Source organism: Gopherus flavomarginatus, chromosome 3, assembly GCF_025201925.1.
Source record: "Gopherus flavomarginatus isolate rGopFla2 chromosome 3, rGopFla2.mat.asm, whole genome shotgun sequence".
Lineage (NCBI taxonomy): Eukaryota > Metazoa > Chordata > Testudines > Testudinidae > Gopherus > Gopherus flavomarginatus.
The window spans coordinates 97068253-97080675 of NC_066619.1; the positions used below are offsets into that span (position 1 = coordinate 97068253).

The following is a 12423-nucleotide window of genomic DNA, read 5'->3' on the forward strand; positions in this document are numbered from 1 at the left end:
CAGCCCTCCGGCAGTGCCCCCTAGTCCATCCCCACCCCCTTTGGGGGTGGGGTAGCAACAGTCTTTGCACTGGCCTCTGACCAACCACAACCTCGAAAGTCTAGCCCCTTGTTTCAAGGGCTAGTTGCCATTTGTTTCAGCCACCCTACTGCATGGCCAGGTACAGTACAAAGGGAAAGTGGGGGGACCCAGGGGCACCCACTACTCTGGGTCCCAACCCAGGGACCCTTTAGTGGCAGCCTCCCTGCTCTCCTTCTCTCCCCTTGTCCATCTGTCCCCAACTTCACCTTTGGCCTCTTTGCACCGGCTAAGCCCTTCCCTCAGGGCCTGCAGCCTGGCAGGTAGCAGCTGGAGTTCCCTTCTACTCCCCTGAGTCTGCCCAGCACTCAGCTGTCCCAGGTGCTGGTCTCCTGCTCTGGAGACAGACCTTCCCCTATGAAGGTCTGGGACTGGCTGCCTGCTGCTCTTCTGGGCAGTATTTATGTATGACCCAGCTGAGTCCTGATTGGCTGTCTCCAGTCTCGGCCCTGATTGGCTCTCAGTAAGTCCTCTCCTGATTGCTGCTGGCCTGCACAGCCTCTCTGGCCTACTCTAGCCCCCTCTCACGTGGGGGTGGGACAGTCACCCCCCGCACAGTGGGTAAATCCACTTAAAACAAATGCATTCCAAACATGTGCAACACAACTTGAATTTACAATTGTGTGCATGTAACCATGGAAAAAATATTTTATTTAACATAGAATAAACTCTACATCCCTAGATTAAGTTGAAGCTTTTGAACTCAAGTTAACCTACTCACCTCAATTCTGCCCGGTTAAAGCAGTGCTGCTAGGACTGATAGAACATTCCAAACCTCGGAGCAGTTTTCGAAAGCTAACATTTAATATTATCTAGCCATTCACACAGGGTTTTATCATAGTACCCATCCCTGTAGTATCTGAGTGTGTCCCATGGATTTAAAACCAAACTCACCAAACAGTAACCTAATTCTCCCCCTCCCCCCAGCTTAGCAGAGACCACTTTGAGTTTTTATTTTCTTCATCTTCTCACCTTTCCTCCCTGCCCCCTTCTTTCTTGTCTTCATTTCTTCTTCTTCCTTCTTCACGCTTCATCATAGTTGGTTTTAGTTATAGTTGTGGGAAAGCAAAAGCAAACAGGTAAGTTTCATACACCATTGTGAGGGCAGTGAATTTAGCGATCATTCTATTCTCCAGGAATGAATTCTAAAACCTTGTCCTTATTGCTGAGTTTCAACAGGCCTGCCATCTCAAGGGCACCCCCTCATGGCCTCAGGGCAGCCCTGCAAGCAGTCCCCCCACCTCACTTTTCTCTTTCAAGGTGTTTCTTCAATAACTCTCAAACCCTTTTGTCCATTCACAGCCCTTCTCAGATTCTACTTTATTAAATTAACAAACATTCAAGACAAAATTTTCAAGTCCATCTATTTACCTCCTTATTAGGTCTGTTCCAGGTCTTTCCTGCTGGTAGTCTCAGTCCCTGAGTTCCAAGTTTCTCTACTGGAGCCCAGGGCTGCCGGGGGGCAAGGGGGGGCAAGTGAGGGTCCCCAGAAAGGTCCCCATGAGAATATAGTATTCTATAATATTGCAACTTTTTTTTATGGAATGGACCCCCGAAATTGCTTTGCCTCAGGCCTCCTGAATCCTCTGGGCGGCCCTGCTGGAGCCTAGTCACTTCCAGCAGCCTCTGTACTTCATTCTGTTCTCCCTGAGAACTTTTCCTCTACCCCTTTTTGCTACTCATTTATAAGGGAATCAGCAGATCCCTACTCAGGTGTTGCCCCCTTGGTGACTATGGTTGGTTGGCCCCAGACCTCTAGCCCTTAAGGGGCAAGCCACACTGTTTCACTGAGAAATCCCTGTCTCCCACTTTCATGAGCTTCACCCTTTAAGTTGACGGGAACATAGATTCATTCTTAGTTCCTTAGAAACACAACCACTAGGAGAGATCATTAACACGGAAAAAGAGAGAGGGAGATTCTCTCTTACATACCTTGGACAAGTTCCACAGATGTGTTTGAAGACTGGAACTGAGATTTTAAACCTGACCTGGTATGCTGTGGGGAGACAGTGTAGAACACACAGCATCAAGCTGATGCTTACTTGGTGGCTGGTGTTGCTGATTGGCTGGGCTGTTGCATTCTGGGTTAACAAAGTTTATCAAGGTTTTGTATATCTGAATATGGCGAGTTGAAATAATCCAATCTTGGAAGTCATGAAAGCATGGACAATCACGGCCAAATCACCATTTATAAAGGGCAGTTCTCCAGCCAACATCAAGTGAAAGAGGGCATAAAGCCTTATGACTATCTAACATGTAACTCCCATGCAGTCTCTGAGCTGGAAGGGTGATGGCTGTTTCATGAGGACTTGTGGGTGTGCAACTTAAAGCAGCAGGGAAACTAACCTCACCCCAAAAACAAAGAAAATAGTCCTAAAACGTCAGCTATTGAAAATCCCATTTTGAGAATTCATGGTTAAAATTTCAGATAACATAAGATTTCTCAAAATATGGTGATCAGTATTTGATATCCACTTTTCTGTGACATTTGATATCCACTTTTGAAAATAACACCTTAGAAAAACTGTTAAAGAAAATAATCATTTAAAAACTTAGGAAATATAAATCCTCCTATACTCATCACAGCAGCTAGATGAAGATTGAATATTTTTATCCCCATTATGCCAACCTACTTGTTCTGCACAACTTAACTGACATTTATTTGCTTGCTCAGTTTTGTTCTCTGCACTTAATATTGCTTTCCAAGAGGTTCTGTGTGTGTCTAAAACAGCTTGTGATATTATCATGTTAATGATGTGGCCAGAGATATATGACTAAACCTCCCCCTGCGTGCCCTTCCCCCCTCCAAAAAATCTAAGAACCAAACAGTTTAATTAAGGAGGGAACAAACTTATAATATTAGAATATGGGAAATCTAGCAGGGCTCTGGGGGACTCATAACATGTCACTAGTCTATTTACTTTTCCTTACAGACAGCATTCTCTCCTAGATAATGTAATCCATTGAATATAGATGTGGCAGTGGCTCTAAAGTCTGTGGCTTTAATTTGTTCTCTGAGCTTCCCATTTTCCTTCTTCATTCTGCAATCTATTTGTACTTGGACAGAAGTGCATTTCAGAAATATTTGTCCAAATGTTACTAGCTGATGTTACCAGGCTTTCCCAAGTCAATATGCGCCAGCTTTTCAGATCTATTTCTTTTGCTCTTTACAATCCATAGCATTTGCATACACAGTTTATCTGAGTAATCTGGAATGTGAGAAAGTTGCACTGATTTAACCTAGTGTGATTTTTAAGCCAAGTGGTTAAACTGTGGACATTCTTATTTTAGTTTGAGTGACTTATTTCAGTTAAGCATATATCAATTTCTATCAATTTAGCTAATCAAAATAAACCTGGGCTAAACTGAAATAAAGCTATTTGCACCAGTTCGATTAAAAACCTATTAAAGTTAAACTGCACAACTTTCTCAGTGTAGACAAGCCTTGAGCCAATTAGCCTGATTCTCCCCTTTGCTATGCCAGTTTTATGCTAGTGAAACTTTATCTTAACATAGTTACACTTGTGTAAAAACAGTGTGATAGAATGAAAAATCAGGCCCAACCTTTTGTTTTGTGAAAATGTTATGAACTGGCTCATTACACCTTAGCACATTTTTATTTGTATCGGAATGCAATATTTGGATTTGGCAAGATTATTAATATCTCTTTGCACTATGTCAAGTTTATAATTTTTCCTACTAATGTAAGGCCCATCCCAACTCTCCTCATAGTCATTGGCAGGCTTTCCGTTGACTTCAGTGGAATTGAGCTTAAGGGACCTACTCATGCAAGATGTTGAGTGTGTGCGGTGAGGGGCTGAACTGTCTCATCTAGACTTCAGTGGGAATTAAGGGCATTCTGCGCCCTCCAGAATGTGCTCAGCACTTCTCAGGACTGGCCCTTCAGCAGAATGAAATAATTCGTACTTTCTTTGCTAATTTAACGTTTTTTCAGCAGTTGGAGGTTCTGTTTTAAAAATTGAGACTAAATGCCACATTTTAAATAAGTGTGAAGAATTCAAAGTTTTAAAACAAAAACATCTTTTTCTTGCTCATAGTCTTGAGGTTTACAATATTTTTTTTTAAAAATCCCTGATAATTTTTGAAATCCTTGGTTCAGATTTCTTTGATGGATTTGAGTTTAACAGCCATTCACATGCCATTATTTTCACAGAGTACATTGCACAGCAGTGTGTTTTCCAAAGTCTAAGCGGTGGTCAGCGACAAAGTCATCAGCTTGGGGGATTGACACTAGGGAAACTTATTGCTGGGTAGTCAGAGGGAGTGCTCAGCAGCAACATAATTGAAAACATCTGAAAGTTATTTTCAAATTCACAAAAGTGTACAGTAGTGTATAGTACAATTGCATTTTACAGCACTAAAATTTCTGGGTTTTTTTAGGCTCTGATCAAATAGTCAGCTCTACTGCAGGTTAAACTGCATGTCAGTCTCTGGCAACATAACCTGCTTATAGGGCACAGTTTACCAACTCATCCTCAGATTGGGCCAGTGCCTCACTTTCCTGCCTGATTGGGTGGTCTAGCTCTTTACCTGAACCAAAGCTCTCCTTTCTGAGGTAAACAGTGCAAAAGGAAAAACCCAGCTTCCTATGCTACATCATGATCTGGCTGGATTTTCTTCCTGTTTCTCAGAGCTTTGTCCTTTTCATGCAGGGCTCCCGAATGGTCCTTTGCCTAGCTCCTCTTTAGGCTTAAGGCTTCTTTTGCAGGCTTCTATGTCAAGTGCTTTCTCCTTTGAAAGATCAGGGTTACTGCCTGTTCCTCCTTGGCAAAGAGACTTACAGCAGGTCCTCCCATTTCCCCACCCCCCTCTAGGAGCAGGTAGACTTCATATATACAGATTTCACCCTCAATCCTCCTGGTACAGGTACAGAAAAAGAGAACGGGGAATCATTCAACCTAACTCAATATTGCCTGTGAACTAAAACCCAACTCTGTATCATGGCAGAGATGAGTTTTGAATCATCATTGCAAATTACTTGCATGCTTGTGTTTTCTATTTAATATGAATATGTTGTTGTCTTCTGTACCAATTACTGTTACGTGGCTGATAAATTACAAGACTTGATCATCGATTTTTGATGCTGTAGACTAAGGAAATTAAGTAAGCACTGGAACATAAATCAAACATGCTTCGAGAAACTGATGCAAAGATTTGTAAACAGATGCTTGAATAATGTCCTGGGCATCTCCCATTAGTCACTGCAAAAAGCAGAGGTAAAGGAGGAAAGCACTTTTTAACTTCAAGAATATTGGCAACAACTGACTGTATCCAATAATGTTTCCTAATTTAACCGCCAGGATATCACACACAAACTCAAGAGGTATTTTAATAATTCTAGACTGAAATAATAAATATATTCATCCTCTGTCATGTTAAATAAAGAAAACATGAGCTGAGCACTTTGCCCTCTTTCTCTCCTCTATGGCATGCATTAATTCACTGGGGATTGTGTATGGAAGAATTACCCTGTGAAAAGAAATTAAGTCAAAATTAATATAAATGTAAAGATTGCAAAGCTCAAATTTGATCACAATCAGTCATCATCTAGGTCAGTGGTCTCCAACCTTTTTATGCCCAAGATCACTTTTTGAATCTAGGGGAAGGGGTGGGATAGATCGTGGGTTTCCCTAAGGCACTGCCCCTTCCCCAAACCCTCACCCTGCTCACTCTATCACTCCCCTCTCTCTGTTGCTCACTTTTCCCCACCCTCACTCACTTTTGCCAGGCTGGGGCAGGGGGTTGACATTCTGGAGGGGGTGCAGGCTCTGGGCTGGGGCTGAGGACATAGGCGCCGACTTCTGCTCCTGCTTGTGGGTGCTTGATCCCTCCTTGCCCCCAGCCCCACCCCCTCCCACCCCAACCCAAATCTTCCCCTTCCCTGCCCCTATTCCAACTCCTTTTCCAAATCCGTGCCCTGGCCCTGCCTACTCCCCTGAGCGTGCCAGGTTCCCACTCCTACTCCTCCTTCCCAGCACATCGCCAAAGAGCTGTTTGGCGGTGGCTGGGTGGGAAGCGCTGGGAGGTAGATGGAGGAGCGGGGACATAATGCCCTTGGGAGGGGGGAGCTTGGCAGCCAGTGGGTGCAGAGCACCCACTAATTTTTCTCCATGGGTGCTTCAGCCCCAGAGCACCCACAGAGTCAGCGCCTGTGGCTGAGGGGTTTGCAGTGTGGGAGAGGGCTCTGGGCTGAGCCTGGACAGGGGGTTGGGGTGCAGGAGTGGGTGAAGGGCGCAAGCTCTAGGAGGGAATTTGCATGCAGGAGGGGGCTATGGACTGGGGCAGACTGGGTGCAGGAGGGGTACATGATGCTGGCTCTGGGAGGGGGCTCCAGGCTGAGGCAGAGTGTTGGGGTGCAGGAGGGGGTATGGGTTGCTGGCTCCGGGAGGGGGCTCAGGGATGAGAGTTGGGGTGCGGCCTCCTGCCGAGCAGCACTTACCTCCAGCAGCTCCCAGTCATTGGCGGATGCAGTGAGGCTAAGGCAGGCTCCCTGCCTACCCTGACCCCACACCACTCCTGGAAGGGGCCAATGCGCCCCTAGGGCGGGAGCAGGTGGCTCCGTGCACTGCCCCTCTCTGCAAGCATCACCCCTGCAGCTCTCCCAGCCAATGGGAGCTGCAAGGGGCAGTGCTTGCAGGCAGGAGCAGCGTGCAGAGGGAGACCTCCTTCCCTCCCACCCCTGGGGCAAAGGGGCTGTGCTGGCCGCTTCCGGGAACAGCATGGGGGCGGGGTAGGCAGGGAGTCTGCCTTAGGGGCAACCACACTGCACCGCTGGAGATTGTGATTGACTGGGAGATCCTCTAGGATCGGCTAGTCGATCGCGACGATTGATTAGTGACCACTGATCTAGGTGCAGTATGAAGGACAGATTTAGAGGCCAAACCTGAAATGAAAATAAGCAAAAGACTGAAAAACTACTGATACCATCCAACTGACAGGTGAGCTGCAAGCAGGCTTAAATGGGCAAAATTACAATTAAAGACGTTAGGGACAAATAAGGGGTATATATATTTGATCTGCTAAAGAAAAATGTCTTCTACCCCATTCCTCACAATGGCACAAGGAATGTAACTAAAGGAAGGTTTCAGAAACACGGAATTAGTCAAGAGAACACCAGACAACTTCACACACTGCATTATGCTACTTCTGTGTTGGAATATCCACTTTTCCTGAGCATAAGCCAGCAAAGTAGCCATGGAAACATTAAGCCACGTGGCAGGAGCATGTCACTCACTACTTCAAAAACCAACGGTAGAATTTAGCAGGGTTAAAGGTACACATAGAGACACTGGGACAGAACTGCACATTTGATAGTCTTTGTTGCTTGGTAAAGCTAAAAGGCTGAACTAAAATGAATGGATCTTTTGGGGGAATTGTTGAGTACTTGGCCAGTCAAGGATTTAACTGAATAATACCTATTGTAAAAGCACTACATCATGCTGCTTTCTGTGAGATCTAATGGGTAACTGTATATCGAAAAATATAATTAATGCCAGTCAGCATGGTTTCATGGAAGGTCTTGTCAAACAAACCTGTTGTCTCTTTTTGACAGGATTACAGGTTTGGTTGATAAGGGCAACTGTTTTGATACAGGATAATTAGATTTCTCCAAGGCATTTGAGCTAGTACCACATGACATTTTGATTAAAAAATTGCATTTATATGGAATTAACAGGGCACACATTAGATAGATTAAAAACCGGCTCACTGACAGATATTAAAATGTAGTTGTTACTGAAGAATATCGACGAGCAGGGCTGTTTCTAATGGGTTCCCCGAGGATCAGTTCTTGGTCCAGTACTAGTTAATGTTTTTATTAATGACCTAGACGATGATAGAAAATCTTTGCTGGTAAAGTTTGCAGACAACACAAAGATTGGTGGGGTAGTAAATAATGAGGAAGATGGGTTATTCTTACAGAGTAATCTGAATTGCCTGGTTAAGTGGTCACAATTCAACAAAATGTCTCTTAAAAGAACCAAATGCAAAGTAATACATCTGGGAATCAAGAATGCAGGTTATACCTGTAGGAGATGAGACTCTATCTTGGAAAACAGTGACTCAGGGAAGGACTTGGGGATCGTCAAAGAAAAGTATCTTAATATGAGCTCTCAATGCAATGCTCTGGCAAAAAGGGTTAATTGTGGATGTGAAAAAGGGGATTACCAGGGAGGTGCTCTTGTCTCTCTACAAAGCATTGGTAAGACCACTGCTAGAATACTGTGTCCTGTTATTGTGTCTGCAGTTGAAGAGGGATGTGGAAATACTAGTCAGTTTAAAGGAGGGCCATAAAAGTGAGTCAGGTCCTGGAAAACAAACCTGATGCAGTGAGGCGTAAGAAACTCCCTGTATTCAGCTTATCAAAGAAAAGGTAGTGTGAGGCCTTGATTGCTGTGTATAGGTGCTTACACACAGAAAAGAGATCTGAGCATAAGAGTGGGGTGGGGATTTCAACCTTGATGACTAAAGCATAACAAGATCTGATAGCTGGAAGTTGAAGTTAAATAAATTTAGCCTTGAAATAAGATGCAACTTTGTAGCATCCTTTGGAAGGGAATTAAACTTTGAAACAGTTTACCAGGGAAGGTAGTGGACTCACCATTGCTTGGAATTTTTAAAACAAGATTACGCTTTTTAAAAAAAGATACACCTTAATTCATATTCTGGGAGAAATTGTACAGACTATGTATGTGGGGTGGGGAGTAGGCTGGATGATCCCTTCTGGCCTTGAGCATCTGAATCTAGAGTCCCTCTGTTCATCCCCTTGTTTTATGGGCCATGAGGAGAACAAGATTGCTTGCATTGCCCTCATCGTTCTCTTAACACTTGCAGCTCTGTATTAAGACAATGATTATAATCAAATCTCACGCTTCAGGGCATTAGCCTGTTGCCTGCAGAGGTCAGGACAAATTTTTTCCCCCAGTGCACAATTTGCCAGATGTATTCTGAGGAAGTAGTAGGAGTGGGCTTTGCCTTCCTCTGAAGTGGCAGAGCGTGGCCACACTTAGAGATGGATGATAGGGCAAGTGTTCTGAGGTGGTACAGAGAATCCTCTTCCTAGACGCCTGGCTTTTTTGTCTTGCTGACATGCTCAGCATCATACTCATTATCAGATTTGGGGTCAGGAAGGAATCCTGCTCTGATTGAAGTCAATGGAAAAATTTAATTGGGCACAGCTTTAGGCCCAAAGTGTTGAAACATTGTTTCACTATTAAGAATTGTAAAATCTGGACTCATCCATTCACATGCCACTTTCTTGAAGTTGGAGCTTGAGGGGTTTATGAAAATACCATCTCTGTAGCCAAAAGTCATCCACACTGAACTTTTTATTTTATAGTGATAGATGTTAACATATGCCATAGTGGTTATATGTGTCATTGTGTCAATTATTCCAAGGCACTGCATTTTTAATGAATAGATTGTGCTTTTTTCTTGAGAATTGTCTTATCATTTGTTTAATCATATTAAGATGAAAACTTTATCTCTCCATAGCAAAAGGTTTCAAAAGTGTGATTGGAAAGAGACTGGAACCCTGCTCTAGTCCACTATACATTGAGCTGTTGTGAACACTTGTGATGCCCCACAACTATGTGTTTCACAAAATAAACAATCTGTAGTGCTGGGACTACAGGTGTTGAATATAAAATGCTTTTAAACAGTAAAAATTGCTCAATGCCAGGCAACTGAATTCATGTATTCTTTAAAGATTTAAGTTTGGTTATTTGACTGTTCATAATGCATCTGCAGGTTTTAATAAATATTACATGGTTAAGCAACTTGGCACTATGCTGTTTAATTACTATATTAGCAGGTACCACAGGTCCTGTTAAAGACAGTGAAAAGTGATTAAAAGTATATACATGGTTTTTTTTATAACAACTAATTTTCAGCATAAGCCAAAAATTGTAAGTGAGCAGGGAACTTCAAATGTGCAGCTGAGGGATTAACAGTTTGTACTGGAGTGTGAATCAGCCATGAGAAACATACCTAGCCACTAAGTCATGGCCTCATCACAATAGAATAGCTTTGAAAAGTTTCCCAAAAATGATTGCAGCAAATTACTTCTGTTACGGTCAGATACACAATTTTTATTATTTGCCCATCTACTGCTTTGCAGCAATACGTACAGCAAATAAGCTTTGTATTTTTTTGATTAATTCAAATAGATCTGCACCAGCCTTGATCCGAGGGCAATCAGGAATCTCACATTGTTTCAGTGGTTCTTTTGCATTCTGTTTGCTGTATTGATTGCAGATTACATACTTGAATACTTTATTTTTCATGGCAGAATTCATGCCTGGCCAAAATAGGACATCTTGGACTCCTCTTACACTTCTCGGTATCTAGATGGGCGCTGTGGAGTACGCTTAGCATTTTCAACCTCTGGCTGCATAGTAATATGATCTGGTTTGTAGAGAATCCCATTTTATGGAGCAATTTAATTTCTATAAGCCCAGTACTGTATGTCTTTATTTTTGAAGCATACCTGGGCCTTTTCTGGTGGCCATCCCATAGCGTTTAAAAAAAGTAAACGTTTAAACTATTAAAATGGTACCAGTTAAATGTTTAACCGTTAGGCTCCACTGCTGCCCTGTGCATCTGGGGTCCTGGCTGCTACCGTGTGAGCCTGGGGCTCTCCTGCCACCCCAAACCAGGGACTCTGTTGCTGGCCCGGCATCTGGAGTCCCATCTGCCGGCCCCACAATGGGGACTCCATTGCCGCCCCGTACCAGGGCACAGGGCTGGCAGCCGGGATCTTGGGCACGAGTCAGCAGCCAGGACCCTGGGGGTGGGGCCGGCAGCTGGGACCTGTGGCTACCAGCTGGGACCCAGGGCGTGAGGGGGAGAGTGCAGCATCTAGGACCCTGGGCGGGGGTGTGGGGCAGCGTGACAGCCGGGATCCTGCAGCAGAGTTTAAATGTTAACTGGAATACCTTACCAATAAGACTCATCCTTATCGGTTAACCTGTTAACATTTTACATCCCTGGTGCATCCGTAACATTGTTTTAATTCCCAATGGCTTTATTCTTGCCAATCGTGCCAGTGCAATTTTGTACTGTCCTCAAGCAGCATTCTCACTGGAACACTCAGCATGGGTGCAAGGTGCAACTGTGCGTGTGTGTGTGTGTGTGTGCGCGTGTGTGTGTGTGTGAGAGAGAGAGAGAGAGAGGAGTGGGGGGAAGGCTGTAGAATGGGGCTACAAGGGCTCAGAAGGAATCCTTGTTCCCCTAGCTTGTTGCCCCAATCCCCCATTCTCTTATTCTGCCCCCAAGCTTTTCCCTTTTGATCCATGTTGTTCAGAGAGCAAAGACACAGCAGTACACTGTCCCTCCCAGCCTGCTTGGCCATTTTGTCTCCTGTACCATTCTCTTAACTCCATCCCAGCTGCTGCCACTTCCTCCTCACACTCTGGCACCATTCTAGCCAGGCACCTGCAGCTCTCAGAGTGGAGAAGAAATCTCCCTGCCCTCAGTGCTGAAACCACAGCAGCCCCCGATGGTCAGGAGAAGTTAGTGGAGGAGAAACCTTGCTCTGTGCTTGCTGCTGTGATGGATGTGTGAGAGCAACTTTAGTTGGTGCTGGAAGAAGCATACAAAGACTAACAGAAAATCCCATGCAGCAGTTTATATTTTCTTATTTTCAAGACTATAAATAAAAAAGTAAGAGAAGAGTTTTAGACCCTAGGACTGGGGACTGTCTCCATAGTATGAAAGAGCTGGCACTAAAACATTTTCATCTGAGGAGTCCCTCTTTTGTAATAGCATACAAAGACTATTGCTAAGTTGTTGAATGTACCAAGTACATCCATTCCACTAATGGAATGTTAATGTATCGCAGCTGCACATGTCATTCAGGATATTCCCCCAGAATCATGTTTCTCTTTAGGAGAAAATGCCCTTTAATGTTTGAAACTTGTTACACAAGTAAACAGGCTTTGTGCGTGGGATCTGCTGATATGCAGGAGTTGTGAAGGATTGTATTCATCCTCCCAATGCACAGGCATTGTGTGAAACAGCCAGTCAGCATTTCTTCAGTTGCTATTATGGTCCCTGAGTTGTTTGTAATAAGAGCTGCAACCCCTCTTAGTTGATAGTTTGTGATCATTGGATTTATGTAATTATAGACCAGCTAGTCATACCCCTTTCCCCATCTAATCCCCACCTCTGCACTGGCCTATGAGAAGTAAGTGAAGAGTCCATTCAGAATGATGTGGAGTCCCCCTTCTCTGCCTGCTCTACAGCAACCTTCTGGAAACACCATTTCCCTGCATTGAGGCCCGCTTCTGCCCCTGAGTTGCTGGCTAAATGCACCAGAGCATTGTG

At 44.1% G+C, this 12423-nt stretch overlaps 1 protein-coding gene across 3 annotated transcripts in view; it reads left to right on the top strand.

Annotated features, from left to right (window-relative positions):
* The window catches only part of MAMDC2 (MAM domain containing 2), a 106290-nt gene that overhangs the window by 79310 nt on the left and 14557 nt on the right, over positions 1-12423 (top strand). The gene's annotated exons all lie outside the window — the stretch shown is intronic.